This window comes from Equus asinus, chromosome 18, assembly GCF_041296235.1.
Source record: "Equus asinus isolate D_3611 breed Donkey chromosome 18, EquAss-T2T_v2, whole genome shotgun sequence".
Lineage (NCBI taxonomy): Eukaryota > Metazoa > Chordata > Mammalia > Perissodactyla > Equidae > Equus > Equus asinus.
In genome coordinates this window covers 7,164,513-7,189,878 of record NC_091807.1, presented here as the reverse complement: position 1 = coordinate 7,189,878, position 25,366 = coordinate 7,164,513, and positions in this window count along the sequence as shown.

The window sequence follows — 25,366 nt, the reverse complement described above, 5'->3', positions numbered from 1 at the left end:
GTGTAATAAAATGAAGTTTAATAGAAATAAATTTAGTATCAGACTTGTTTCCAAAAACTCCATCTGTACATTACAGTATGTGAGAGACCAGTGTAAATCCATGTAAATACATTTGGAGGCTTTCTGACTGTGAAGTAAATGTGAGCCAGCAGTGAGAGCTGGTTGCCAAGCTGAAACAATTTTAGACTTCATTATTAGTAATAATTGGTGGGGAGTGATGGTCCCCTTCCACCTCGCACAATCTGTTGTCAGACCACAAATGGAACTCTACGTTCAGTTTTGTTGTATGACAGTTTAAGAGGCAAAAACATGATGCATATTCAGAGGCGAGCAGCCAGTGCGTTGAATGGACTTGCAGCAGTGACGCATGAGGGACGGTTAGAGGAGGCAGAGACGTTTAATACGAAGCATGGAAAATGGTGGGGCAGCAAACAGGCCAGCGCTAGGAGCCTCAGAGGCCCCAAGCACTTTATGGAACCACATCACTCATAAGTGATTCAAAATATAACAGCCCTGAAACATGAAAGATGTGAATAGAAATCTAAAATAATTCTATTTCTCCTATTACTATTAATAATATTTGTGCCACATCAACACTTTGAATCGTTTCAGGAAACTATCACATTTTTCGACCCTGTTTTGCCAATGCTCTAAGCAGGTACTCTGGTGCATTCTGGAGATACGATGGCCTGCTTGAGGAGGTGGAGACGTTCTGAACACTGGAACTATTCCGGCTGTGAAGGTAATAAAGTCACTGTTCAAGTGGTCGAAGTGTAGCGGAACCAGAAGGCTGCCAAAGTTCTTCCAAATCAAGCAGTGTTATTTTTGTTCCTAAATAATAATTTCTTTCCTATTAGTTCATATTCGTATATAAATTGAATCTATTACATAGAAACTTTCAAATCAAATAAAACTGAGATAAATTAGGTTAATATATGATAGCTTCTATTTTTAACTAAGATTTTTACTTTACTGAAAGTTATAAAGTCACCTTTTGAATTGTGGATTAGCATCATTACAGCCTTTGTGGTATTGATTTGGCCCTTCCTCATAGATTACTTATGAAGATTATTGGCGGCTCAGACAAAGTAAGGCACAAATTTAAAATGTGATCACAGGAGATATAATTTTTGTATCCATTTTCTATTGCAATTTGATATGTAGTCTCATTTGCAGTGGAAATAGTTTTTTCACGTGCACATACAAAAACAAATTTCATTTACTGTGTTAGTTTCTTGTGACCTCCCGCGCCATTCCCTGCTTTGTGCAACCCCTAATTAGCTTCATCGAAAAATTAATTTAAACGTATTTCTGTTCCTTAAAAATAAGTAATCACTGGTTAAAATATAAAAATAAAAGAAAACTTGCACTTTTGATATTATTTCCTTCATATCACAGTTGAAAAGACTGGGGCTCAGTGAGGTTATGTGATGTGTTCATATTTCTCCTATAGAAATATTCTTTTCTAATCTCAATCTGTTCTTTTATAAATGCATGTTTTTATTGAAATACAATGAACACATAGTAAAATGCAGGTATTGTAACTGTTCAGCTTGATGAGGCGGCTCTATCAAGAGTTCATTCTGTTTATTGCTGAGTAGTATTCCTCTGCATGGATGTGTCACAATTTGTTTATTCAATATCCTGTTAATGAACATTTGGTTTTCACTTTTTGGCTATTATGAATAAAGAGGCTATAAGCATTAACGTGCAAGACTTTTTGTGGATATATGTTTGTGTTTCTTTTGAATAAATAGGATTGGAATGATTATTTATAAGAAACTCCCAAAACAATTCTTCAAATTGGTTGTACTCCTTTACATTCTCACCAACAATGTATGAGATTTCTCGTGGGTCCACATCCTCACCAACATTTGGTGTGGTCAAGTTTGGTTTTCCAATATAGTGACATTTCAAAATGTAGCCTCATTGTAGCTTTAATTAGCATTTTCTCAATGGCTAATGATGATTAGCAGATTTTCGTGTGCTTACTGGCCATTTGTATATTTTATTTTGTTATATGGCTATTCTATTTTTTGCCATTTTAAAAAGCTAGGTTATCTTTTTAATGATGGCTTTTAGGATTTCCTTATATACTCTGAATGCTAGCCCTTTGTGAAATATATATTCTGTGATTTTTTTCTAGTCTGTGCCTTATAATAATAGTAGTTTTATATGTAATAGTTTTCTTAATATTCAGAGAAATATTCAATTGTGAAGACATCCAATTTATCAGTTATTTTTGTCTTTTAGGGTTTATGGATATTTTGTCATGATGGAATAAAACAATTCTTTCCTACTCTAAGGCTACAAAGGTATTCTTTTCAAGAACTGTGAAAACTCTGAGGTTTTACCCTACTTGCAAACCAATAAATTAGATTACTACAGTTTCATGGATGCTATTAGAATATCCAGTACTCAGGTATCAGACACGAAAGACTTTATTAGTCAAAAAACAATCAACAGCATGAAAATTCATACATTTTGTCAGGTTCCTTTCACCCGAAATCCCATGAGGGTAGTAGGGATGGGTCAAGATCGGTGCTTATGTGTTCAGAGGATGGAGTTACAAGAGAGAAACTCTGAGCTTAGGAAATCTGAATCTTTATAATTGGCAATATGCTTGCTAACCCTTTGCTCTGAAGGGAGACATTACCTTAATTACACCGGACAGTAAGCATACCTTTGTTCCAGAAGGAGATGCTATCTTTATCATCCAAGACTATAAGCAAACTTACTTTCTGTTCCAGAAGGAGACACTACCTCTATCTTCTAAGACTGATTACTATACAAACATCCTTAAAAAGGCAGTACAAAACAAAAGATAGTCAGTGCCTCTGTTCACAAGATATCTGAGAACAGGTGAGGCCCATGAAGAATTATGTTATAATTCTTTTAGGTTTCTTTCTAAAAGCTTTATGCTTTTAGATTTTACACTTAGGTTTATGCCCCATTTCAAATTAAATTTTGTGTGTGGAGTAGATAGGCATCACGGTTTTGTTTTTTTTTTTAACATAGATATTCAGTTGTTCCTGCAATATGTATAAAAATACTTTTTTCTCCCTATTGAATTGATTTGGTGCCTTTTTCTAAAATCAATCAACTGTATATATTTGGGCCTATTTCTATACTCTTTAGTTTGGATTTGCTTGTCCTTACACCAATGCCAACATTAACTTAGTTACTGTAGAAAAAGAAATGATTTTAATACAGCAGTTGTTGCATAACATAACTGACTTTCATTGTTTAAGATCATTTTCTAAGTCAAACGATGATTTTACTAGTGATGGCTTGAATAATTTGCTCCTCCGGCCTTTACACCTATCTCTGATTTCTATTTTCCATCCAGATACCAGAATGATCCTTTTAAAATGAAACTGAGACCTTCTCTATCCCTCCTATTTATTATGGATTAATTCAGAGCTAAATCACAAGTTTTACCATGGCCTAAGAGCTTTGTTTTCTGGAACCTCGCTTTCACTCCAGATTTGTCTTTCATCACTGTATCCACACTCACTTCACTCTGACTACTGTGGTTTCTGCTGTGTTCCTCTGAATTGGAAGCAGGCTCCCGCTTCGGGGCTCTCTGTGTGGTTTACTCCTTCACTTCCAAGACATCTCTGCTCAGATGGTGTCTTATCTGTGAGGGCTTCCTAGACTACCCTTTTTAAATTTGAAATATTATCCAAACACCCTTTCCTATCTCCCTCTTCTCTTACATTATGTCATCTGACATATTGCTTACTTCTTTTTTTCGTTTCCTCTCACTAGAATACAAGGACTATGAGGGGAGAAACTTTATCTCATTTGTTCATTGCTAGAATTATATGCATAAAATATGCATTAGAATATTGTTAGTAATCAATGATATACACTGACTAACAATGAATTCTCTCTCACACTATCTGTGCACAATCTCATCAATATTTTATTCTTTTGAGTCATTTACTTCTTAAATGTGTTGTGATAGAACAGCAAGCATTTTATCCCCTCACTTCATTATGGAAATGAACCTCACAGAGTTCACACGACTTGCCCAAGCTCACTTTTCCTGTAAGATCCAAAACAAAGAACACTCTGGACTTGACTTTCGGTGTTTTCCCCACTAAATATTCTTCTTCTTTGGAAAAACTGTGTGAGTATGTGTGTGTGTTGACCGTGCAAATAGAGATTTGCTATAAAGGGAGCACACACTTGTTTCTGGATCACAGAATTTTCTTTGTCAACACAAAACCCATGCACTAATTTAGTGCTTATACAATATGACCTATAATAAACAATGTCATCATATACTCGCTCAATTTTAACAAAATTTTACTTACCATTAATTTTGAAACTGAAAAGATAGAAATGCCCAGCAAGGGTGTAACGTAGTTCACAGATTTCTCTTTAGCATAATAATAATAAAAACAAAATTCTTCTCTGTTTTTCTCTCTTTGTAGAGAATCACACATCGTCATATTCATAAGTGAAAAATGTGGACTGTAGAAGGAAATGCCCTTCTCGTCCACCAGGAGAGAGATAAAATATTCTAAGTAGATCATTCTCAGATAAATAGAATATTAATTCTACCTAGTTGCACAGAAAGAAGAGAGTTATTTCAGAAAATGACACACAATTAATTACTTTAAAAGGCTGCAAAACACAATAATAAAAACAGTGTCCAAAACCCATTCGTGATTGTAATATCAACGAGAAGTCAGAAGTCCCGATGTCTAGCGTCATTTGGGAGTAGAGTAAAATGTTTACTCTGGATTTGTAAAACTTGCCACTCTAATTCAATACGTGTTCTTTTCTTTTCTTTTTTTTTGAAACTCAAATTTAATTTTATTTAAGCTACTTAGATGAGGTTTTGTGAAACTACTCTAAGAATGAGGTTTTCTTACTTACTACCTGATATTTCAGTTGGATAACTAATAGATCATTCAAATTTAACCTGACCAGAACGTAAAAAAGAAATCACATAACTCTCCTGTTCAAAGTTGGCAATCTCCCTAATCATAGATGATATTCAAACTCCGGAAGATATTTCCTATCATTTGCAGCCTTGAATCCTGCCTTGGACACCTCTGTGAGCTCATCACTTCCTGCGTATCGTTCACTCCCGCCTCCCTCACTTGGTCTGCCTCCTCTCTCTTTCTCAGTCATGCTAAGGTCAAGGCTTTTACTCTCACTTTTCCTCTTGCTCAGTATTTGTTTTTTCCCTTCTTTTTCCAGTGCTCTGTTGCTCACTTCATTCACTTCTCAGGTCCAATGTCACCTCCGAAAATAGGTGTTCCCCAATCTTTTAAAATGATTCAAATCTTCCCACCTCCCATCACTCTTCATTTTCCTTAATTTGTTTTCTTTCCTGTCAGTATTTCCTAACTCAAGTATTGCCGTTTGTTTATTTATTTACTTACCTGCCATCTATCACTCACTAAAATTTAAGATCTTGGAAAGTAGCATTATACCTTCACTGCCTAAGGGTGTGTCTAGCTCACTTATCAAGCATCTGTTAGTTAGCTGTTGGATATATGACTAAAGTAGCAGGGTGGAAACTTTAGTGCTAGGTTCATAGTTTTCACATTCAAAGTATATATGGAAAAAAATTCCTTTAAAAGAAAGCTATTTCAAAGTTAAAGGAGGTAAAGCTAGACTAACAGCGTCCAAAGTTGTAGTGGAATTATTCACATATTTGATAGGGAGTGACCCGGCACTAAGCCTTAGCCCCTTCCCACCATCGCTGCTGACTTGGAGTATGAATCCAGAGAATACTTATGTGCATACTTGAGTTCTGTGCTAAAAAATCTTTCATATGAAGTAAGTACTGAAGAAATCTGCATGTATTAAGCTTTTTAAAATGTATTATGATTTACTTATTTAGTGAAGATGAACACTTTCATTTGACAGTTAACAATTATAAAGAGACCCCCACTACTCCTTTTGTTTAGGTTATTATACTTATGACCCCCGTCCTTCCATTGTTCAGGTAAACTATCACAACTACCCAAAATATTCTCCAGATCAGTGGTCTCAGGAATTATGTTTTTACTTTATTGATTTTGTTAGATTTTACATGCAAACTTTTTCTGTCGTACCCATTTTTCATTGGATTACAGTAAGTGAATTTACACTGAATGACTCTTTAAAGAAGCTTTTGTCTGGAGCAGACAGCATAATGATCTTTGACCTGTAATCTATGATAATTTTGCTTGTGTTGCAGAACCAGTTTGAAATACACTTTTAGATAAAATTAAGCAATTAGAATGATAGACATATTTATTCTTAAAAGTTTCGACTTCTACTTTTCGTACTGCTATGAAACATAATCAAATCTAAGATGAGTATCATTTTTTTGTCACTATACAAAAAATATCTAATAAAACTAATTTCCTATAATTATTAAGCAAACTTATCTTGTGTTGCAATATGTTTAAAGGGGGAAAAATTTTAATATAAAATCGATGAATCCATCTGTAGATGAAATCATCAAAAAAAGGAAGGAATATCCTTACTTTAATAAGCTTTTGTGAGCAAGTAGAAAATATAAAGATTTAAGAAGTAAAATATTCACTTTTAATTATTTAAAATATATAGTGCATGAGATTTTGTTAGGGCCTGTTATGAATAGAACAAGCATGAAACATAAATTATTTGCTTTTACATATAGCAGTGCGATTAGTAATGTAGGATTATAATCTAATTAAAATTGATAGACCATTCATAAAGGGGAGAAAAAAACAGAAAAATAAACCAAGAGAAACATTTGCTCTTCAGAGCCTATAGATTTTTTGGCTAAATAAGAGTTTTTAGAAATTAAAAGGCACTAACCTTTTTTCATGGACGACTATAGTGATGTCATTTTAATGTCAAACTCAAGCTAAAAAAATCACATTTGAATGTAAAGCAAATCTTTGCTAAGGACAGAATTTAATATACTGTAAGTAGCCTCCATTTAAGCTCCTCTAACCCTTTGGACTTGAAATTTCTTTTATTATCAAATCTTGTCATATCTAGGATGGAGAACTTCTGCCTGCAGAGGTGGGCAGAATGGTGATGATATAATTGGGGAGTTTTAATTGCTCACTTTAAGAAAAAAGCTTGTATAAATCTCTGATGATCTTGTAAAGTCATTAGAAATTTCCCTGGAAAATATACATCTTTTAGAATTTAATACATTGGTTCTTTCCGTCATTAGAAAGCTAGGGACCATCACACATAGGAGGGCCTCTGTTTTATAATAAGTGATTTTTGAGGTACATTTTTGGAAAATTAATACTTCGATAATTCTTTTTAAAATAATTTACATTGTGGGTAAATTAGCAATCGAATTAGAGTCCATATGCCGATTACTAAGCAATAGTTGCCTCTAAAATCTCATTCTCACTCTCAGTTTAAGAATCATGCAAGAAAAAAATAAATAAAGATAGACTTTTTTGTCTATAGAAGTTCACATGCAATCAGAAAACACTAGAAATAATGTGTAAATTGGATGTTGGAGAGCTCAGCCCTGAAAGTTGGAAGACAGAGAGGGTTTTATTGCCCCTATTGTTTTACAGGAATAAATTTTTGAAGCTACAGAAAACCTGCTGTTTAAAAAAATTTATTTGTTTCATTTTATTTTCTTTACTAGTTAATCTGATATATTTTTCTTTTGTTGTTAAACTCAGTTATGAGAAAGTATCAACAAAGGATAGTCTTCAAAAAATTCAATTGAGTAATTCATTTCCTTTAAAAACTCTGTCAAATAACATCTCCCTTTCTATACTTTCCAGAATATACTTTTATAAATCATATTTTCCAGATACCCCCAAGAAAGCATCACTCTTCTACCATATGCCATTTTGTGTTGTCTATCATATCATACCAGCAGTAATACGAAGTTACTAAGTGAACCAGATATTGAACCTGAAATTTTTGACAGGGTAAATACAGGGCTGTCATCTTCAATATGTGACACTCAGGGTTCAGCAAAGTATTCAGGCTATGGAAACCACATGCAGTCACCACATAGCCAAGGACCCACAATGCCAGGAAAGATGAGCAGCCTATTGATTTTTTTAGTTGACACTGCTGGAAGGCCTGCATTTTCTTCTTAGGTAGGACTTAGTACCTTCTTGTTTGGGATCAATACTTTCTTTGGTCAATAAATGATGTTCATTCCTTTAATAGTTATGAGAGAGTGAAAACAAGTGTGTATAATCAAACAGTAACCTAAGAGGGAGAAAAAGATGATGATGATAAGGGGAAAATATAGATGTTGATTATCACTGTTTCCGGCAAAATTTTAAGTGTTTATAAGCCTATTACATGATTCTATCGTCTTTCCACTTTGTGTTCCCTTACTACTTTATTCATGTTGTTACTATAGAAACTTTTGTTACTTTAGAACCAGTTTTGTATAGGCCTGTCTCCCTGCAAGGTCATGAACTCCCTAACTGAACCAATATATCACCTGTCTCAGTACTTCAAGGTTCAGTCCCAAAAGTCACTACATACTAGGTGCTGATTGGTTTTGCTGAATGAATTAACAAAATAATAGATGTTGTATGGGGCTGGCCCTGTGGCCGAGTGGTTAAGTCCGTGCGCTCTGCTTCAGTGGCCTGGGGTTTTGCCAGTCCGGATCCTGGGTCAGGCATGGCACTGCTCATCATGCCATGCTGAGGTGGTGTCCCACATAGCACAGCCAGAGGCACTCACAACTAGAATATACAACTATGTAACGGGGGACTTTGGGGAGAAGAAGAAAGAGAAAAAAAAGAAGGCGACTGATAACAGATGTTAGGTCAGGTACAAATCTTTAAGAAGAAAGAAAGAAAAGAACAGATGTTGTAGATGTTTGCTGCATATCTCCTTTGTTTCCTTCGGAAATTGAGATACATTGATTTACTCTCATGAGAATCATAACAGCAGTATCTGAACAGTATAGATATTTAAGAAATAGAGAATTGGTTAGAACATTGTATCAGATATTTAGAAACTTAAATATTCTTGTATGATAGTTTTCTTCGTGGTTTTTTAAAAGAAAACATTTTAAACCATCCACTGGCATTTCTTTTTTTTCACCACAGGAGGCTGTTTAGCCTGTAGACGCTGGTATACCCTTAATGTTTGTTTACAGACGCTATCTTTTCTGATTGGCTCGTGTCCACTGTACTGCAGTAGCCGTGGATCCATGGTTGCTCATTATCAAATGTGATATATACAATAATTACAAACTAATTTATTGTTAATCAAAATAAAACACCATTAACAATTTCAACCTATTTTAAAGAAACGCAATTAAATCCAAAGTTCAGGGTAGGCTTACATATAAAGTGTGCCACTTCCTACTTTCATTAGTGCTAACAATAGAAGTTGATTGTTTTTTGACTGTGAAATAAAGAAAACACGGATCTGGTTAAACCAGATTGGGGTCCTGAGTAGGGATTTATGGGTCAGCCTCCTTGAGAAGGTAAAACCTGTGCAAAGATTTGAAATAAGTAAAAGAGTTAACCACGGGGTTATACGGAAGAAGAACACTCCAGCATAGACAGCAGCTAAAACAAAAGATCTGACATGAAATAAGTGCTGACATGGTTAAAGAACAGGAAGAGGAAGAAAGTCAGAGTGTAATAGGACAGAAGTTAAAAGAGGAAGGAGATCTGGATCATGCAGGAGTTACAGAACATTGTAAGGACCTTGATTATTGTAGGGAGTCAAATCAAGAGAAAGTTTTGGGTAAAGAAGTTATAGGACTTCATTCAGTTTAGATTTTTCTGTATGCTTTCTTTGTCTTAAGGAAAGCAAGAGTAGCTGCACAGTGTCCTGTTTGGAGTCTATTCCTATAACCAGGCTAGAGATGATGCTGTTTGAGACCAGGGTGGTAACAGTGAAGAAAGTGTGAACTGGTTGCAATATAGATATGTTTTAAATATAGAGTCAACAGAATTTTCCAGCAGAATGGATATGAAGGGTAAGAGAAGAAGACAATTCAAGGATAGCTTTAAGGGTTGGCCCCGTGGCCAAGTGGTTAAGTTCGCACACTCCGCTGCAGGCAGCCCAGTGTTTCATTGGTTCAAATCCTGGGTGTGGACACAGCACTGCTCATCAAACCATGCTGAGGCAGCGTCCCACATGCCACAACTAGAAGGATCAACAATGAATAATATACAACTATGTACCAGGGAACTTTGGGGAGAAAAAGGAAAATAAATAAAATCTCTTCAAGGATAGCTTTAAGCTCTTTGACTTGAGCAACCGAAATTATAGAATTGCATATAAGTCAACTTATATGGGAAGATTGTAGGTACAGCAGATTTTTGGGGGAGGGGGAAGAAATAGAAATTCAGTTTGATGTCTGACATAATATTAGATATCCAAAATAATATTATTCTGTTTGGAAAAGGAACAAATGATCCTGATAGAATATACAAAAAAGTAAAAGGAAATAAAATTCTCTATATTTCTATCACCCAGGAATTAAAGTGGAAAATGTATTGTGAGTCAGAGAAAGTGGGTGAATTTGTATATCACCAGGGTAAGTGCATGTTTAAAATTATATCATACGTCAGCAAGATGGCAGATTAAGAAGTCCCAGCAGAAACATTTCCCCTACAGAAACATTGACTTTAGAACAATATGTAGGCCAAAAATACCTTTATGAGTACACCAGAAACCAATTACAAAGTTGCAGTATCACATGCAAGTGCTGAGAATAGCCACATTGAAATTAGTAAGAACCTTTTCTCCTTACCCATGATTTCCCCAACTCCAAGCTGACACAGTTCAACCTGGCTTGTGGCTTCTCTCTTGGGGAGAAAAGAGAAAGGTGGAATGTATGCCCAACATTCTGGCTGTTCAGAAGGCTGACCAAGGGACTGGTTTCTGTCTCACCTGTCTTGGAATGCAATTGAAACTGGCATAGTTTGTATGTCTAGGGGCAGCTAAAAGCAAAGGAGAGCATGGGTGTCTTGTAGCGGCACCATAGCCCCTGCCATACTGCAGACAGAGGTTGGCACAGTTCATCATGATTGGGAGGAAGCTCCCAACTTGTGGCTTCTCCCCCAGCAGGAAGAGAGAGTAGAGAAGCTTGTATCCAGTGTTCTGGCTTTTTGGGGAGCTGCCCAAGAGACTGATAATTGCTCACCTGATTCAAGAGTTGATGGGTAACCAACATACTTTCAAAGCCTGAAGGCTACTGTCAGCAAAGAAGAGTGGGGTGGCTTGCTACTTTAGCACCATAAAAACTGAAATACTGCCTACGGACACCAGAGAAAGCAAAGTATTATGAGCTTCTGAAAAATAAACTGGTAATCCTCTCTATTTGGGAAATTACATGTACAAGTCCAGAGTAGTTGCATTTCCCCTCAAAAGTTTCCATAGGTCCCCAGAATCTTGAGCCACATTGAGCAGTGAAGGTCCTCTGCTATACAAAGCCAGTCTATAAATACTGCATGGGATGACTATTTTTTCAAATGCATAAAACTCAGCTAAAAAAATTTACAAGGCACATGAAGAAACAGAACCTACAATCAAATAAAGGAAAAGCATAGATTGCCAGAAACCACCTCCAAAGAAATGGAGATCTATGCTTTACTTGACTAAAAACTCAAAATAATTGTCTCGAAGAAGCTCAATGATCTAAGAGAGAACATAGATAGGCAACTAATATAAATCAAGTAATGATGAATGAACAAAATGAGAATATTAACAAAGAGATAGAAACTATTAAAAAGAACCAAACAGAAATTCTGGAGACAAAAAATACAATAACTGAATTGAAAAATTTTCATTTGGGGTTTGACAGCAGGCTTGATCAAGCAGAGGAAACAACCAGTAAACTTAAGACAGGTCGTTTGAAATTATCTAGTCATAGGAGTAAAAAGAAAAAAAATAAAGATAATTGATGAAATACTAGGGGATTTATGGACACTATCAATTGGACTAAAATATACATTATGGATGTTCCAGAAGAAGAAAGAGAGAAATAGACAGAGAACTTATTTGAAGAAATAGATGGCTGACAATTTCCCAAATCTGAGGAAGGAAATGGACATCCAAATTCATGAAGCTCAAAGGACTCCAACTAAGATGAACGGAAAGAGGCCCACACCAAAAAACATAATCAGTCAAAAGTTAAAGATAAAAAGAGAATCTTGAAAGCAAGAAGAGAAAAACAACTCTTCACATACAAGGGAACTCCCGTAAGATTTCAGTAGATTTCTCAGCAGAAATCTAACAAGACAGAAGGTAGTGGGATAATATACAAAAAGTACTGAAATACAAACTGTCAACCAACAATAATATATACTGCAAAATTGTCTTTCAAAAATGAGGGAAAAATAAAGATTTTTCTAGATAAACAAAATAAGAGGGAGTTCAACACCACTATACTTGCCTTAAATGCTAGAGTCTTCAAGTTGAAATGAAAAGAGGCCAGACAACAACACAAAAGCATAGAAAAATATAAAGCTTGCTGCTAAAGGTAAATATATAGACAAATATAGACTACTGTAATACTGTAATAGTAGTACATAAAACACTTTTAATTGTGGTATAGAATTTAAAATACAAAAGCATAAAAAACTATAAAACTATGTTAATGGATATACAATATATAAAGATGTAATTTGTGACATCAATAAGATAAAGGGGGAATAGGGAGATGTACAAGAATAGAGTTCTTGTATACAATTAAAGTGAAGATCTTATCAGTTTACAATACATTGTTATAACTGTAAGACGTTATAGTTACAATAGATTGCTGTGAGATTTAAGTTCCATGATAACTACAAAGAAAATATCTATAGAGAAGATAAACAAAAGAAAATAAGAAAGGAATCAAAGCATGTCAATACATGGAAATCAATGAAACAGAAAGGAAAGCAGTGAGAGAGGAAAAGAGGCACAAAATAGCTCCAAGATAGAGAGAAAATAATTAACAAAATTGCAATAGTAAGTCCTTCCCTATCAGTGATTACTTTAATTGTAAATAGATTCAACTTTCCAATCAAAAGAGAGAGAGTAAATGAATGGATAAAAAAAAAAGATCCACTTATATATTGTCCACAAGAGACTCAACTTAGACTTAACTACACATATAGGCTGAAACTAAATGATAGAAAAAGATATTCTATGCAAATCATAACCCAAAGAGAACAGGAGTGTCCTTACCTGTATCAGACAAAACCGACTTTAAGTTAAAAACTGTCACAAGAGACAAAGAATGACATTATAAAATGATAAAAGAGTCAATTCATTAGGAAGATATAATAATTATAAATACGTATGCATTGAATATCAGAAGTCCTGTATATATTAAGTAAATAGTGACAGAATTAAAAGAAGAAATAGACAGTAACACAATAATAGTAGAAGACTTCAATGCCCCAGTATCAGTCAGGGATAGAACAACCATACCCAAGATCAATAAGCAAACAGATGACTTAAACAACATTATAAACCTATTGAACCTAACAGGCATATACAGAACAATTCACCCAACAGCAGCAGAATACACATTCTCATCAAGTAGACACAGAACATTTTCTGTGATAGTTGACATGTTAGGCCACAAAACAAGTCTTAACAAATTTAAGAAGATTGAAAGCATAGCAAATATCTCTTCTAACCACAATGGAATGAAACTAGAAATAAATAGGAAAGACAAACAGGAAAATTTACAAAAATGTAGAGAAATTAAAAACACCCTCTAAGCAACCAATGGCTATTAGAATAAATCATAATGGAAATAAGAAAATATCTTGAGACAAATGCAAACAAGAACACAACATACCAAAGCTTATGGGATGCAGCAAAGCAGCACTAGGAGGGCAGTTTGTTGTACTAAATGCCTACACTAAAACAGGAAAAACAATCTCAAAGAATCTAAGTTTACACCTCAAGGAACTAGAAAAAGAAGAACAAAATAAACCCAAAGTTAGGGGCTGGCCCCGTGGCCGAGCGGTTAAGTTTGCGCGCTCCGCTGCAGGCGGCCCAGTGTTTCGTTGGTTCGAATTCTGGGCACAGACATGACACTGCCCATCAAACCATGCTGAGGCAGCATCCCACATGCCAGAACTAGAAGGACCCACAACAAAGAATATACAACTATGTACTGGGGGGCTTTGGGGAGAAAAGGAAAAAATTAAAATCTTAAAAAAAAAAATAAACCCAAAGTTAGAAGGAAGAAAGAATAAAGATTAGAGTAGGAAAAATGAAAATAGAAAAAAATCAGTAAAACTGAGTGGATTTTTTGAAAACATCAACAAATTTAACAAGCTTTTAGCTAGATTTACTAAGAAAAAAACAGAGAAGATTCAAATAAATAAAATCAAAAATTAAAGAGGAGACATTACAACTGATAACACAGAATACCAAGGATTATAACAGACTACTATGAACAATTGTATGCCAATGAAGTGGATAAGCTAGAAGAAATGAATAAATTCCTAGAAACTGGGGCGGGCCTGGTGGCACAGAGGTTAAGTACATCCATTCCGCTTCTCGGCAGCCTGGGGTTTGCGGGTTCAGATCCTGGCTGTGGACATGGCACCACTTGACCATGCTGTGGTAGGCGTCCCAAATATAAAGTCAAGGAAGATAGGCAGGGATGTTAGCTCAGGGCCAGGCTTCCTCAGCAAAAAGAGGAAGACTGGCAGTAGTCAGCTCAGGGCTAATCTTCCTCAAAAAAACAAAATTCCTAGAAACATACAACCTAGTAAGAGTGAATGATGAAGAAATAAAAAATATAAATAGACCTATAACTAGAAAGGAGACTGAACCATAGTCATAAACCTCCCAACAAAGGAAAGCCAAGGACGACTGGACTCATTGGAAAATTCTATCAAACATTTAAAGAAGAATTAACACCAATAATTCTGATACTTTTCCAAAAAATTGAAAAGAAGCAAGCACAACCAACTCATTTTATGAGGCCAGCATTGCCCTAATACCAAAGCCAGACAGATGCCATAAGAAAACTGCAGACCAATATCCCTGATGAATCTTGGTGCAAAAATTCCCAACAAAATATTAGCAAACCAAATTCAACAGCACATTCAAAGGATTATATACCATGACAAAGTAGGATTTATCCTGGGATGCAAGGATGGTTCAACATATGAAAATCAATAAATGTGATACATCACACTAACAGAATTAAGACAAAAATTACATATCATGTCAATTAATGCAGAAAAGGCATTTGACAAAATTCATAAAAACACTCAAAAAATTAAGAATAGAAGGAAATTTCAACAAAAGAAAGATCCTATGTGAAAAGCCCAGACCTAACTTCATAGTCAATGGTAAAAAAGTGAAAGCTTTTTCTCTCAGATCAGGAAAAAGGCAAGGATGCCCACCCTTGCCACTTCTATTCAACATAGCACTGGAAGTCATATCCAGAGTAATTAGACAAGAAAAGGAAATAAAAGTCATCCAAATTGAAAAGAAAGACTTAAAATTATTTTGTTCACAGATGACATGATCTTATATGATTGAAACTATAAATCTGTCTCCCCAAAACTGTGAAAACTAACAAATAAATTCAGTAAAGTTGCAGGGTACAAAATCAACACAAAAAAAACCCAATTTTGTTTCTATACACTATCAATGTACAATCTGATAAAGAAATTAAAAAAAAATCCCATTTACAATAGAACCATAAAAGATAAAATACTTAGAAATATAGCCAACCAAGGAGACGAAAGACTTGTACACCAAAATTACAAAACATTGCTGAAAGAAATTAAAGACACAAATAAATGGAAAGAAAACCCATGTTCACAGATTGAAGACTTAATATTGTTAAGATGTCCATTATACCCAAAATCATCTACAAATTTAATGTAATCTGTACCAAAATTCTAAAGACAAATTTTGCAGAAATAGAAAACCAAAATACCCCTAAAGTTCTTATGGAATCTCAAAAGACTCCAGATAGCCAAAACAATTTTGAAGGAGGAGAACAAAGCTGGAGGCTTCACACTTCCTGATTTCAAAACATATTACAAAGCTACAGAATTCAAAACATTATGGTATTGACATAAAGAGAGACATCTAGTTGAATGGAATGGAATAGAGAGCCCAGAAATAAACCCTCAGATAATCATCAAAGGGGCTGACAAGATTATACCATAGAAAAAGGAGAGACTCTTCAGCTAATAGTGTTGTGAAACTGGATATCCACATGCAAAAGAATGAAGATGGATTGTTTTCTTACACTATATACAAAAACCAGCTCTAAATGGATTAAAGACCTAAACAGAAGGTCTTTAATTATAAAACTCCTGGAAGAAAACAGAGGGGAATCTTTTCACGACATTGGAATGGGCAATGATTTCTTAGATAAGACATCAAAGGCAGGGGTAATAAAAGCAAAAATAGATGGGTTAATATCAAACCTAAGACCTTCGCTATAGCAAAGAAAACAACCAATAGAGTGAAAATACAGTCTAAAGAATGATAGAAAATATTTGCAAACCATATTTAGATAAAGGATTGATATCCAGAATGTATAAAGAACTCCTGTAACTCAACAATAAAACAACCAATAACCTGATTAAAAAATGACAAAGAAATTGAATAGTCTTTTCTCCAAAGAAGATATACAAGTGGTCAATCAGAATATGAAAAGATACTCAAGAAGGCTAATCATCAAGGAAATGCATATCAAACCCACAATGAGATATCATCTTATATCCATTAGAATAGACTCTATTAAAAAAAAAAAAACAGAAATGACAAGTGCCAGTGAGGATGTGAAGAAATTTGAACACTTGTGTACTGTTGGTGGGATCATAAAATGATGTAGCTGCCATGGAAAAAAGTATGGATTTTCTTAAAAAATTAAAAATAAAACTATCATATAATTCACCAAACCCACTTCTGGGTATATATCCAAAAGAATTGAAATAGGATTTTGAAGAAATATTTCCACCACCATGTTCATTGCAGCATTATTCACAATAGCCAAGATATGGAAGCATCCTAAATGTCTGTCAACAGATAAAGAAAATGTGGTATATACATACAAAGGAATATTATTCAGCCTTTAAAAAGAAGGAAATCTTGTATACTACAACATGGATGAACCTTAAGAACAGTATGCTAAGTGAAATTAGTCACATTAAGACAAATACTGCATGGTCCACTTACATGAGTTATCTAAGGTAATTAAATTTGTAGAGGCAGAAAAGAGAATGGTGGATTCCAGGGTCCACCTGGAAAATGAGGGAAATGGGAAGTGGTTGTTCAATGGGTATAGAGTTTCAGTCAAGCAAGATGAAAAAGTTCTAGAGACCTGTTGTATAACAATGTTCATATCATTAACAATACTGTAAAGATGGTTAAAAATTAAGAGGATAAATTCATGTTATATGTTTTTTACCACAATTTAAAAATATGAGTATATATTGTACATAATTCCATGTCTTTAAATATGTTTTTACAACATTTTTTGGATAGGGATATTATCTCATTATTTGGGTATGCCATATTTTATTTATAAATGTTTTAAATATTGGATTTTGTATATTTTCAAATGTTTGTAATTAAAATTAAAACTTTAATAATTCTTCCTGTACTTAATCACTTTTGTTCATCCTTGACTCTGTTGTTCGAGTGCTTGCTAATAATTCTATCAGACCACAGACTTTTTTTATGTAACCTATATGTTGTGAGGCTTGCTTTCTTATCCTGAAAGGAAATTCGCACACACTATAAGCAAACTACACAAACATTTTCTAAACATCTATATAATATCATCCACTAATATAATAAAGAAATAAAGAGAATATGTTTTACTGAAATAATGTATATTTAAATATGTAAATGATTGAGAATAATGCACTAGAACATAGGTATACAAACTTTTTTGATAAGTCAGATATTAAATATTTTTTGCTTTGCCAGCCATATAGTCTCTGTCACAACTGCACAACCTTGTCATTGTAACATAAGAGAAAGCCATAGACAATATGTTAATGAATGAGCATAGTTATGTTCCAGTAAAACATTTGCATTTTAGATAGCTGGCTTGATTGGCCCAGGATCTTAGTTTGCCAGTCTCTGCACTAAAAGACATCATTGAATGGTTAGATGTTGGCACTCACATGTGAAAGGATTGTGAATTCAAGAATTTAAATGAAAATTGGTAGAAGTGTCTAGGTGTGTGAGTGTATGTTGGCAACTCTATTACCATGAGCAATATTGTTGATATGATTTTCCAAAATTGCAAATGACACTTGGAAAAGTTCTGAACCAAATAAAGTATAAATCATATGCATAGTCTTTTCACTCATGGGACTACTTGGAAAATTATTTGAAATTTCTGGAACCACATCAACTGTGTCAACTAAAAATGATTCTGCACATTTCTAAAATGCCCCCTCAATAGAGCTACCACACCCTGGGAATCTTATTTTTGGTTAAATTCTTGAAAATGGAAATTGTGTATCAAAAAATAAACAGTAGTTTGCTATTATGCTTTGTTTCTATACGAAATATGGAATATTTATCCCACTTTTTGAGCTAGAGAATGAGATTATAGCTTTCTTTAGAGCTTATAACTAAAAAACGATTGTTTATACTGATTTGTCTCAAATAGAGCTTCTTTAACATTGCTTTATTTGGTACTTAACAGTCATATAGTTTTTAAATATATATATTACTTTATTTCATCAATTAGTATTTTGAATTAAAAGCCACTTTATTTATATGAGCCCAAACTCAATTCTCACAAATATAGTTATATTCCTAATATAAGATATAATTATTTATATTTTATCTCTTAAATATAAGTAACCACAAATAAATATTCTATCTCTTCTTACCTATTATAATTTACCATTAGGATATTTTCATAAATAGGATCTGAAAATTAACACATTTCTAATGAAATAATTCAATGTGTAATAACTGCTCGTGGTATAATTACTATGTGAATCAAGATCACTAGGATTACAATCCATTAAAGGGTTCCTAAAATATCATTACAAAACAGAACAAATTATGCACATATTTATAATGACATCAAAACCTTGATGTTAAACCATGGGTATTCTCAGTTCATGCATACTTTAATTGAAATGTGCTATAAGATGCTTATTTCTAAGCAAGTTTTACTCATATGAATTTATTCAAACTTTTTGAACATTGTTGTAACAGCTAAATTTGATGAATCAAGGAAGAAAACCCTCAGCCTTTTGTCATTTTCTATAATTTTTTTTCACATGAATTTTTCTATGAGTTTTTGAAGATTGCATGCCATAGTTTTGTCAAATGTCCCTCAATCTGAGTTTGTCAGATTTATTAACAGCAGTCAGACTTGTACTGCAATAAGCATAGCTTTCATTTGCGCTTTTCCTTTGTTAGTATGGTTAAACTTTATTAATTTTATTCTAAATGTAATACTATACTTTGATTTTTAATTTTTCAATTTTATTTTCTAGTATCCTCAAGCAACTTTTCTCTATTCTTTCCATATTCACCAGAATGTGGACTCCATTTGGGAAGCTAAGACTGTCTTGTTGAGCATTTTATCCCCCTGGGCCAATACCTACATATATTTCCTCATGACTGGAGTCAGAGTATATATTTTTGGCAGGAATAAATGTGCTATGTGTTCTCAGTGCTCTCAGTGCATCATATTCAAAAGGTACATCATGTCAATTTGTCTCATTATGGTGGTGTTAATTTTGATTACTTGGTTAAATACGTACACCAGGTTTTAACACTGTAATATTATAAATATTCTCTTTGCAATTAACATGTAATCTGTGGGGAATGTTTCTAGACTATGTAAATATTATGTTCCTTTTCAAGTTTTTACCCAAATGTTTTAGTAACTGTTAATGGTTTCCTTGAATCAATTGTTACTCTCAGATACAAAATAATGATTTCCTAACTCTTGTTTTTTCTCTACATTTATAAGAAGTTAGAATTCTAATGTAATGAAGACCATTTCTTCCCTTCTTATTTACTTATTCTCTGTATGTATTCATAAATTCTTACGTCTTCAGAAGGGGTATAATCTCTTACTGTCATTTTCATGAGACATTACAACTAAATATATGTTATACTATATTGAACGCTGAATCAGGGGAAAATTACCATAACGAGTGTTATTGACAATTATAAAAATTGAATATTATATAAAAGTATCGTACCAATGTTATAGTTCTGTAATAATATAAGAACATGCCCTCAAGTTCAGTTTAGTTTTTACAAACATTCATAATTATGGATAAAGTGACTATGTCTACAATTAACTCATTAATGCGTGTATGTGTGTGGATACAGAGAGAAAGAACAGTGAGAGGGAGTGGAAACACCATGAGTAGTATTCCTGCAAAAATGCATTCCCTAAATCTAGTCGTGATGAAACATTAGACAAACTCAAATCAAGTTATCAGACATTCCACAAAACAGCTGGCCTGTAATCTTTAAAAACGGCAAAATTGTGAGAGACAACGAGAGGGAGACAGAATGTGGCAAAATATTAATTGTTAAATTTATCTGGGTGAAGGGTATATGGAGTTCTTTGTACTATTCATGTAATTCTTCTGAAAATTTAAAATTATTTTAACATGAAAATATAATTATTGAGGAAATGATCATATTGAAACAACAGAAATGCTATAACTCAAAATTTTGATGTCTTATGATGTAGAAACCTTTATTCTATAGATATTTTTATTATCCTTTGTAATTTTAATGGTACATTTTTGGAAAAGAGTGCCAAGGCAGAGAGAGCCCTAATTTGGGTAAGGAGGAAAGAAAAATACCTTGACTTTATACAGAAAAGAAGAGTGCAGACCCTTCTTATGAGAGGTGGAAAGAGACACTGCATCACCTGGGTTGACCAGATACCCACAGGATGAGCTGGAGCTCATCATTATATGTATATAGAGAGCTTCTGGAAATTTTGTACAAATGGGAACCATAAAGAAAACAATAGGTTCTGTCTGACACTTTGGAACTCTTCATCTCTTCAAGTGAGCTTCTTTCTAGCTTGAGGCAGATGGACAGAGATGGTGGCCAGCAGCAGGGCAGCGGGAGAGAGGCGATGATTGCCTGCTATACTGGGTTACACACATTTTGGTTTAGTGGTAGTTCTTGGTTCAGATAATTTCGTGAAATTTTTCCTTTGTATTTTTACCTCCATAAAAGTAAATTATTTCTTAATCCCTTAGCTAAGTCAGTTCATAAATTGAGACTGCCTATAATATGCTAATGATATATATCAGGAAATGTGCATGCTGGAGCCAATTCAGTGACAATTAAGAATGATCATTCCTTAAGGATAAAATTGTATGTTAGATACTATATGTGATGATGTGCCTGTAATGGCATTATCAGCAGTTACATTTGTCCTTCCCTAGAGAATATATGTCATCTGTATTTTTACTTTGTTAGTGTGGTATCCAAACTGATATAATTGGCTCTGAATATAATATCATACTCTGATTTTCATTATTCATTTTCATTTTTTATTTTCCTTAAGCAACTGTGTTCAATTCTTCCCACACTGGCTCACCATGTGGGTTCCATAATGCAGAGATTTTGCCTGTCTTGTTTAGCATTGTATTCCTAGGACTAATGCTTGCACATAAAAGATAATTAAATATTCTTAATGAAGCAAATGAATGGGTGGGTGAATGGATATTTTTTATGTGCAAATTACCTTGCTAATTCTTTGTTAAAACATCAAAAAACAATATACTGCGGAAAATTTTTAAAATGACTTTTAGCTTTGTCTTAAAAGTCAAAAAGTTATCCAGTCACCATGCAGGGATTGACTTCTCTCTATAAATATTGTGTACAGCACAATTTAGAACATTGAGTGGGATTTTTCTTAAATATGTTTAAAGAATTTAATGATTCAAGAGATACTCACATTATGAAATGATCTATACACCTTTAAGTAAAATATTGATGGATCAAAGATTATGGTGGGAGAGGTGAGGGAAGAAAAAACCATCTATTTTTCCTCATGACATGATCCTCATGGTTTGAAATTCTTGGCTCTTTCCTCCAGACAAATGACTTTCTACGAATGACTGCCATTTCGTCATCAGCTAAAAATAAAGGCAATGGCCAGTTTGGGGACTACAAATGTACTAAATTTGGAAATTATTTCTTGTAAAGCTCTCTGACGTGACAACTCTTCTGAAATATGTCTCACATTGTCCTATACCATTTGGTCTGAGTTGTTATATTTACTAACATTTATTTAAAGGGTGCATTTAATGAAAGTCAGTGTGGCGCAATGGTGAAAAATATGGGCTCTGGAGCCAGATAACTGGGACTCAAACCAAGTTCCAGCCAGCTGAGTGACTGTGAGCAAGTTATTCAGTCTCTCTGAGCCTCACTTGTAAATATGGATAACAATAAGTTTGTTGTGAGTATTCAAATTAAATAATGTACAGAAAGTCCCAGAACCCTGCCAAGCACTTCAGAAGTACTCACTAATATTAAAATTTATTGTCATATGGAGAGAATGTATGGAGAATATTAGTGTATGGAGAGAATTAGTGTGTGGAGAGAGATATTACAGTTAATATAAGTGTCTGACGTCTTGTGGACATCAGCTGGGATGAGAGTGTCTAGAGGTGAGCACTGGGAAAGTTGACAGCACTGTGCCCATGTGCGTTCAAGGTGCTGCTGTCTTTTCCTATCCACCGGAAGAGTATATCAGGCTTTTAGGTCACTGGAACAGTGCCAAAATCATTAGCTGATGATAGAGTTTGTTATCTCATCTTTTAGATAATTGGGGTAAATGTTTTTTACTTGTTATAAGCTCGAAGATTTATAGCTGAAAGTTGGAGCGTTTTGAACTTAATATTATTCTACTGAGATAATATATATTTTTCTCATCCTGAGCCTATGGAATTAAAGATCCTGAGTGTAAGGATCAAAATACAAACCTCAAAGTACAAACTTATATTAGCCTTGTACCCCAAACAGCAACACTGGATAAATTACTTCATCCCTCCGCCTCTACTTCTATCGTTTTCCAGATGAAGTGTTGAGATCAGGTCATCTCCAGATGCATTGTGTGGCCTGTGGTCCACTTTTACACCCATCATTTTCTATTTAACTTGATATCTTCAATCTCTTTCCTCTCTGATATTGTAGGGATGAAAAAAGCACCCTAAGCTTTAGAGCGTTATACATGTAGCTAAAAGAGGAGCTTTTGCAAAGACCAGAGACATCTACAATGAAAAGTTAACTTTTTGATCAACAAAAAGTGAGTATTGCTATGAGAAGGAAAAAAAGTCAGAATTTTTTTTAAAGGCTCATAGCACAAATGTGTATGAAAAAAGAGTAGAATATGATATGTGATATTTGTTGAGAGTGTAGAGAAAATATTTTCATGTTTCTGCACAGATAGGGCTTTCTGAACAAAACTAAAAGAGAAACTTGGTGCTTGAATGAAAGGACAAGGCTTTAGCTGAAAGATGACTACACAAACAGTAAGAGATTTTACATTTGTGGAGGTATGTTTTTAAATGTTGGGATAAGATCCAGAACCGTCAAAATAGTGCAGGAGTTGAAATATTGGAAGACTTGTCTTACCTTTCCCTAGAGAGACTTATTTACATCCCAAAGGATGAGAAATGAGTATCCTTCCTCTTTTAGCAAGCAGAATTTGTCTCCATCAGGCAGATTAAGTTTCTCTTCCTCCCTCAAAAGGAAAGGGAGACAATGTGTATATCAGCTCACAGAGTCTTACTTTTAGGCTTCCTCCCCTTCAGTTGAGACCACTTTATATATAAAGGCCTGCCAATCGATCTCTCTTCGCCTTGCTCCAGAGGGAAGAAAGACTGGGAGAAAAGGAATCAATGTGATTATAAATCATGTGTTTACTTTGAGGATAATATGAATACATATGGATGTTAAAAACTGATCAATATTAATGGAGTAGAAATGGGAAAAAAACCAAAGCCTTTATTTGCACATTATTTCTTACAGATTATTGATGACATCAGAGCTATTTGCATTGTCTCCTAAATTGAACCATATTCATTTATTTGAACTGTTAAATATTTTACTAATGGGAAAAAAACATGGCGACAAGTTGGATGGAAGCAGCTGAAGGAAAACTTTTATTTAAAATGTGGATCAGGGATTGTTTAGGGAAAAATTAGCTTGATTTTGTCCTTTGGTGGAAGCAAAAGAGTTCTACACCCTTTTCCTGATCCAGCTTTGGGCAATATAAATTTTGAAACTATGTTAAATGACTTGGTCATTTATTTCCACACTTCTTGTCTGCAAAATTTTCCTCAGCTTTGATCATAAGAAACTCTTTTTTTAGTATGCCCTTTTAAAGTTGTGTCTAACTTGAAGTTTCTTTATCTCCTTGTCTTTTACCACACTTAAGCATAAGAAATTAAGGAGAACTAAAAGGAGTTAGCTATCTGATCCTCTTTCATCCATGTAATTTCTCCTGTTCTTATAAAACAGAACAGAACGGGAAAGTATCGCCCAATTCCAACACCCATGTAATGCCTCATTATGAACGACATTAATTCTGTTAAGCTCTTCTCTGCTCACTATGAGCAATTCAGACAGCTTCCAGAGACAGACACTAGGTGTTAGATTCTTTATGAAATTCATGGCAAATCTCTGTTTTACGAGGATATACCTTTCTCTATGGATCTTCTAACAAGGATGAAATTGTGATAGTTTTTTCTTCTTATCTGTAGCTGATGAGTCTAAATTGTAAACGGTTGTGTTCTCAAGCAAGATACAATCCATTGACATTTTTAGTTCATTGTAGTTTTCACAAAATATTCAAAATTTAAGAATATGTTGATAATTTTTAAAAGCTGGATGATTTCTTTATTTTTATATGACATAGGGGTTATATATAAGGAAGAACATGAAAAGAGAAGAAATGAAAATAAGGAAAATAAAGAGAAGAATAAAAAAGAAAGTTGAAAATAAAGGCATAGAGAAATAGAGGGTAGGAAATGGGAAAGGAAAGAAGCAAGCAATGTGAAGACTATCACAGAAATATAGTATTGCATCAAAGTGTATGAGTTTGAACAACGATAGTGTTCTCTTGGTTCTGTCTCCTTCATCACATTTCTAGTAAAGTTATAGTCAAATTAAAAATACTTGATGACATTATATACTGATATAGAAGGAAAAATTTTTGGGGGGGGAAGATTCATCTTGAGCTAACATCTGTTGCCAATCTTCTTCTCTTTTTTTTCCTTCCCCCAAAGCCCCAGTACATAGTTGTATACTCCAGTTCTAAGTCCTTCTATGTGGGCTGCCACAGCATGGCTACTGACAGACAAGTCATATGTTTCCATGCCTGGGAATCAGACCTGGGCCACTGAAGCAGAGCATACCAAACTTTAACTGCTGGGCTATCAGGACTGTCTCCAGA